Genomic DNA, 6,120 nt, shown 5'->3' with positions numbered 1-6,120 from the left:
ATCATAAGGAACAAAGAATGCATACATCCGTTATTGGTTGTAATCACAATTTCTTTTTTATCAATTGATCACTATTTGATTTTTATTAATCACTATTTATCAAAACCAAAAGCGACTTAAAGATAAGAGTTAATGGAATGAAATGATTGTCAGTTGAAAGATAAAGAAGTGTGGCAGTCGTAAGTAAAGACTTATTTTCTCTTGCAGAGAAATGTCCCTGCTAGGTGATTTGGTTACAAACGAACCAATCACCTTGCAGAGAGTATTGACTTCATCTAGCCCCTGAAAAACTACTCCAACTCCTTTTTAATCATGGTCAGTCAGCAAAGAGAGTCCTGAAAGCAATGAGTAAAGACGTTTCCTTTCTTTTTTTTCCTGTCTCTGTCCACACGCATTGACTATCAACGATAACTACTAACAGACCTTCAACGGCCCAAAATACTTTCTAGCTTTCATGTTTTCACTTGGAGACTGTTCGACTTTTTTTCATTTATATCAAACAGTTTAAGTAATTAAATAAATTCTTTTGTTGTTATAAAAACGATTTTGTTTTCCCTTTCATGGTGCGTTTTTTACTACATACTACGAACATATAGAAGTGCATTTCATTTCTATAGAAGCATATGAGAGTATGCCAGTTATATGATTACAATCTATTTTCTTGTTCTCACTCATCGAGTGATTGACCTGTTGTCCAATCAGAACATTTTTGTGCATGGGAGGTACTTTCACCAAAACCTTTCCCACTCTTTTTCCAACAGGCAGTAAAAAAAAAACGTCAACATGTCAAGCCGTCATATTTCCTTCCTCAATCTTAGCCACAACCAGACTAGACAACATAAGAGAACCAATATCTACAGTCCGTATTATTTGGATTCATCGGACTACTATTCTTATCTTGAGTGTGATTTTTCACGTTTCGGTTGATGTAACTTCCGACCTTCTTCAGGTGTATCTTGTCGAACTCGGGAATGTTTCTGTCAAACTCATGAACTTGGATAGAATTTCGAGTTGAAAGCTTTTATTTACTTCAGCGGGGTAGCATGCTCTTTTTCCATCAGCCATGACTGGATAGAGGTCCTAAGTAATTCGCAATTGTATTTTTCGGTTGCCCACACTGATGATTGAACCTTCAACCTTCAGAAGAATATCACTTTTAACAATTGATTTTTTCAAGTACTCTAACCAATGCACCACGGGTCCTTGCAGACAATTCTGGTACGAATTTTACAAGAGCATGCTACCCCCATGAAGTAAACATGAAGTTCTGCTCGAAATTCCATCCAAATTCCCACGTTCGACAAGATACACCTGAAGAAGGTCGATTACATCGACCGAAACGTTGTGAAAATCACACTCAAGATGAGAACCAAATAATACGAATAACCACTCCTCATCTCAAAAATTCAGAAATGCCAATATCTACAGACTCAGCATATTTTTGCATTTTTTGTCAGAATTTAATTCTTCCATCTACCCTTCCTCCTCCTTTCTTTTCTTCTTTCTTTAACCCACCCCTCTATGCAAGTAGTAGTGGTAGACTGCTACTGATTGCACGTGACTGTTTCTTTGTTGACGATTGGTCGAGTGATTTTTTGTTCACCAATTAAAACAAAAATAGAAGTGAAAAAAGGCAGCCGCTGCCTTGGCCTGGATGTAGTGAACCCATCGTGGCGAGACATTAGGAGGCTCTAGATGAAGGTCCTATTTCATCAGTTAAATTTTCATCTAGGTAATGAAAATGAAGAGAAAAATGCCGGCTGAGTTCAGACAGAAAAGTCTTAAAAAATCAAGTCAAAAAACTTGTCTAGAGGAAAAGAAATAAGTGCAAATGTTGAACCTCAGACGAGTGAAAAAAGTGACGGTGTAAACAATAATTTGCTTGTTTCTCAAGAAATATTCGAAGTGAAAAGGAAAGTGTATAATCTTCAATGGTGCAGCAAGAAGAAAGAGCCTTCTCTAATAATAAAAAAGTTTTCGTTTGACTAAGCTGTCGAAGTTACATCAGGTCAAGTAATGTTTTTTCCCAAGTAAAAGTGGATAAATATGAGTAAAATAAAGTTGGAGAAGATGCAGATTTATTTGATAAAAAAGAAGAAAATCCAACAACATATTTTTTTTATTTTTATGCTATCTCAAGCAGGAATGACAATTCTTCTTTCTAAAAAAAAATCTGTATAAATTATCCTTGCTTATAAAAAAAACAAACTATATATACGGATTTCATATAAAAATTCAGAAGTCTAGCAAGACACATCTGAGGAACATTGTAAGTTGAATTGATCAAAACACTGTGAGAATAATATCCAAGATGATTACAGTAATCCAAATAACCCAAAATATCAATCCTCATCTCAAGAATTTTTAAATGAAGATTCAAGCATGCTTTTAGAGAAGTTAAAAGTAACAAGCCATTATTTTCCCCACCATTGTACAATGCACTTCAGGTCTAGAGAGGACTTAATCACCAGTGTTTTTTTAGATGCTGCCATAGACAACAGTCATCCTAATAGATGTCAAGAAGTAACAGGCGATTTTGACCAAAGTTAACACCTTACACGGCCTAACTTCACAAGTGTTGGTTGGTTGTTTTTGTTTTACGGCATATCAACCCTTTTCAGGTTATTTAATGCCGAATCCAGATATTTTGAAGAATAATTTTTTAATAAAATATATTTGTTGTTTTCAAGTCGGTTTCTATTTAACTCATAGTTAGGACCCTAACAGGTACTATCACTCCAGGTCAGAGTGGACCTGGGAGCAATGGTAATTATAGGGTGGCTCCATACTCCCCAATGCCTGCAAGCTGGAGCCTCACCACTGGATATAGTTTAAGGTCATATCCCGGACCCCCATTGAGGGACTTTTACCCTCTGCAGGGGGGGGCAGTCGGTGTATTCTAATGCCCCACCGACAGGGCCAACTTCACAAGTGCATTTGAGAAGTTTTATTATCACACAAGCTGAAAGACCCAACATATAAAATCAACAGTAGGTTCTTTGATATGACAGGGGCGCATTCGCAATGAATGTTTCTGTTTAGAGCACAATGGAAGTAGGATACTTTTACATTTTAAACTTTAGTTCTAGTCGTTTTATATTATTTAAATAATTTTATAAAATCAACAGTAGGTTCTCTATAGTGCAATATAATTGTGGACTAAGTCACTGTGGGGAGGCATGTACAGCTTCCTTCCAGTGCACCATGGTAGATTCATAACTAAAGCAGGAAATTATTCAATTTGATTGAAAAATTAGCGATTTCGCTGATTTCGATGACAATAAAAATATGAGAGCATGAAACATTCATTGGTCATCATTCAATCCCGAGCAACATCAGGACTCCCTGCTAGTATATATATATATATATATATATATATATATATAGTGGTATACATATGCACACACACACACACACACACACACACACACACACGTTAATTTTTTAATAAACAAAATCCCCATATGTACATTTCCTTGTTCTGTTACTTCATCTTCTTACAAATCAAAGATTTTCAATGTACAAAATATACGAGTTACCTCCCTTTAATTTGAGAAAGTGAATCTGGGCATTTAGATTTGTTTTTATTGATTTACCTTTTACAGGTAATTACTTTTACAAAAAGAATTTATTTAAAGTCTTTTTTGAAGGAAGAAAATATTAATATCAAGACTTAACTTCATTATCAAGTAAACTTTTATTAAAAACCAAAAAAAATTCACTATTCTTTCTAGTGTTATATAGCCGTGTATATTGTCTATATAGTGAGTGTATATGGCTATAATGTAGGCTTGCATATCTGTTCATCACGGCTCGTATTTTGTTTGGGATGTGTCTGTATGTACATGTTAATGTTTATTGAGCAAGTGTGCATGCGTGAGTGTTTACACATATGAAATCAGACAGTTCACAACCAGACAATCAAACATTTGATAGACATTTCTTTAATGGGATGATCTTTGTTTGCTTGGCACAAGACAAAGGAGAAACATACCTTCTTCATAGTCTCAATACATTGGACAAAAAGACACATATCTTCTTTTGAATTACAGCTCTTTGATGTATGATTTTCTGATGTGTTGTCCTAAAAGTGAAGATACTTCCCTCAGAAGAACTCATGACGACCAAGATATGTTTTATATTTAACATTTTATTTCTATGATTGTTCTTGAAGTGCACGCCTTTTTAGTCGCGTGCAAGCGACTCTATAAGTCACTCCGTCGGTCTGTCGGTCCATCTGTTTGTAACACTTTTGTGCCTGGCCTTTTTGGTTAAGATCAAAAGTCTGTTGTTAATAGATGCTGTTCTTAGCTTTTCTTAGCCTTTTGGCCAAGATTTCCGGCAGATACTGCAAGCAAAGACCCTATGTGGGGGCAATCCCATAGATAAGACCTTGGTCAATGTAGGGGCAACCCTTCATACCAATTGTCACTATCCAGCTCCCCTACTCCCCGGGGAGTTGGTCCCCATTTCCCCTTCACTCCTCACATTAAAAATCGGCCTTGTGCCTAATTTGCTCAGTGGGGGAGGAAATAAATACCTGTTCCGGCAGATACTGCAAACAAAGACCATATGTGGGGGCGACCCCATATATAAGACCTTGGTCAATGTAGGGGCAACCCTTCATACCAATTGTCACTATCCAGCTCTCCTACTCCCTGGGGAAGTTGGTCCCCATTTCCCCTTCACTCCTCACATAAAAAATCGGCCTTGTGCTTAATTTGCTAGGTGGGGGAGCAAATAAATACCCTTTTCTTGGTCTTTTGGCTAAGATCAAAGTGTAGTATCTGTTCTTGCTACATGCTGTAACTTTGTAAACATGTTTGTAACTTTGTGATATAAAGTGAGGGATCACTTTTCTGTATTAATTTAATGTAAAATGATCACCCACTTTACATACAACCAGTCAGTCTCAAAGCCATTCAAGTTATTCTCCAGATCATTCAAGTTGTTTTTGAAGGAGTCCAGTTATTTTTTAAGCATTCAAGTCATTCTTAAGGTCATTCAATTCATCCTTAAGTTCATTAAAGTCATTCTAAGTCATTTACTTTTTATTTATTTAAGTCATTTCAGCCCATTTTTCTGTCATTTTAGTTATCTTTAAGAATTTCATGTCAATCCTAAATTCACGCATTCATTCATTACACGAGAGCATGCGACTAATGGCTATCGGCCTTGTTCTCTTTTGAGCCTTACATTTTCTCTAGTTAGCCAGTCAAAATGCTTTCATGTTTGATCTAACAACTCTCTGACCAAACTAACTCCTAGGCTTTCTCTGTCTGTCCAACTCTTCAACCAACTAACTGATCTGTTCTGCAAAATATATGAAAATCCTCTCTTTGTTTACTTATCTCTCTGATAATGAGGTAGGTTCATATTTCACGTTATTGTTTTGATAACCAATTTCTATTTGTTTAAGTTCCTAAAATTTTAAAATAAAACAGTAGATGTATGCGTGTCTGTCTGTGTGTAATTATTTAACCCAAAACTTTTAAACTACTTGTCACACAACACTGAAATTAACAGGAAATAGTAATCATACACCAATAATAATTTATAATGAGTAAAGTTTTTGTTTGGATGGATTAATAACGAGTACAAAAGTCGGCAAGTTTAAATGCAAAATATTCATTTCAACTTGCTGACATTTCTGTTAGTTTGTGCATGCGTAAATTAATCATAGCTAAAAATGGTTTAATTTTATATCTTTCTTATTTATCTGTCAGGTGAGCTTGAACGGTAGTAAACGTGTCTGAAGCACTTAATTTAGAGAACGTAATTGGAGCATTAAATGTTTTGGTTCCAATTATAACTGATAGCACCCAAGTCGTTTTTTTTTTTTTTTTAATTTTTTGAAATCAGTACTATACATAAATCAGTACTATTACAGACCCAATTTTCTACAGAATGTTTATATAAACATTTAAAAAAAAATTGGATCTGTAAAAATAAATACAAAGTCTGCATGAATGAAAATATTTTACGACTGCCAACCCTTCATACCAATTGTCACTATCCAGCTCTCCTATTCCCTGGGGAACTTGGTCCCCATTTCCCCTTCACTCTTCACATAAAAAATCGGCCTTGTGCTTAATTTGCTAGGTGGGGGAGCAAATAAAT

At 35.5% G+C, this 6,120-nt stretch overlaps 1 pseudogene; it reads left to right on the top strand.

Moving 5' to 3' along the window:
• Positions 1-4,746: 4,746 nt before the first annotated feature.
• On the top strand, positions 4,747-4,860 carry LOC145277203 (U2 spliceosomal RNA; annotated as a pseudogene).
• The last annotated feature ends 1,260 nt before the right edge of the window (positions 4,861-6,120 follow it).

Source organism: Euprymna scolopes, chromosome 5, assembly GCF_053919585.1.
Source record: "Euprymna scolopes isolate OS-2025 chromosome 5, ASM5391958v1, whole genome shotgun sequence".
In the NCBI taxonomy this organism is placed as follows: Eukaryota; Metazoa; Mollusca; class Cephalopoda; order Sepiida; family Sepiolidae; genus Euprymna; species Euprymna scolopes.
The sequence above is the reverse complement of the archived record's forward strand: the minus strand, read 5'-3'. Positions and strand labels throughout refer to the sequence as shown.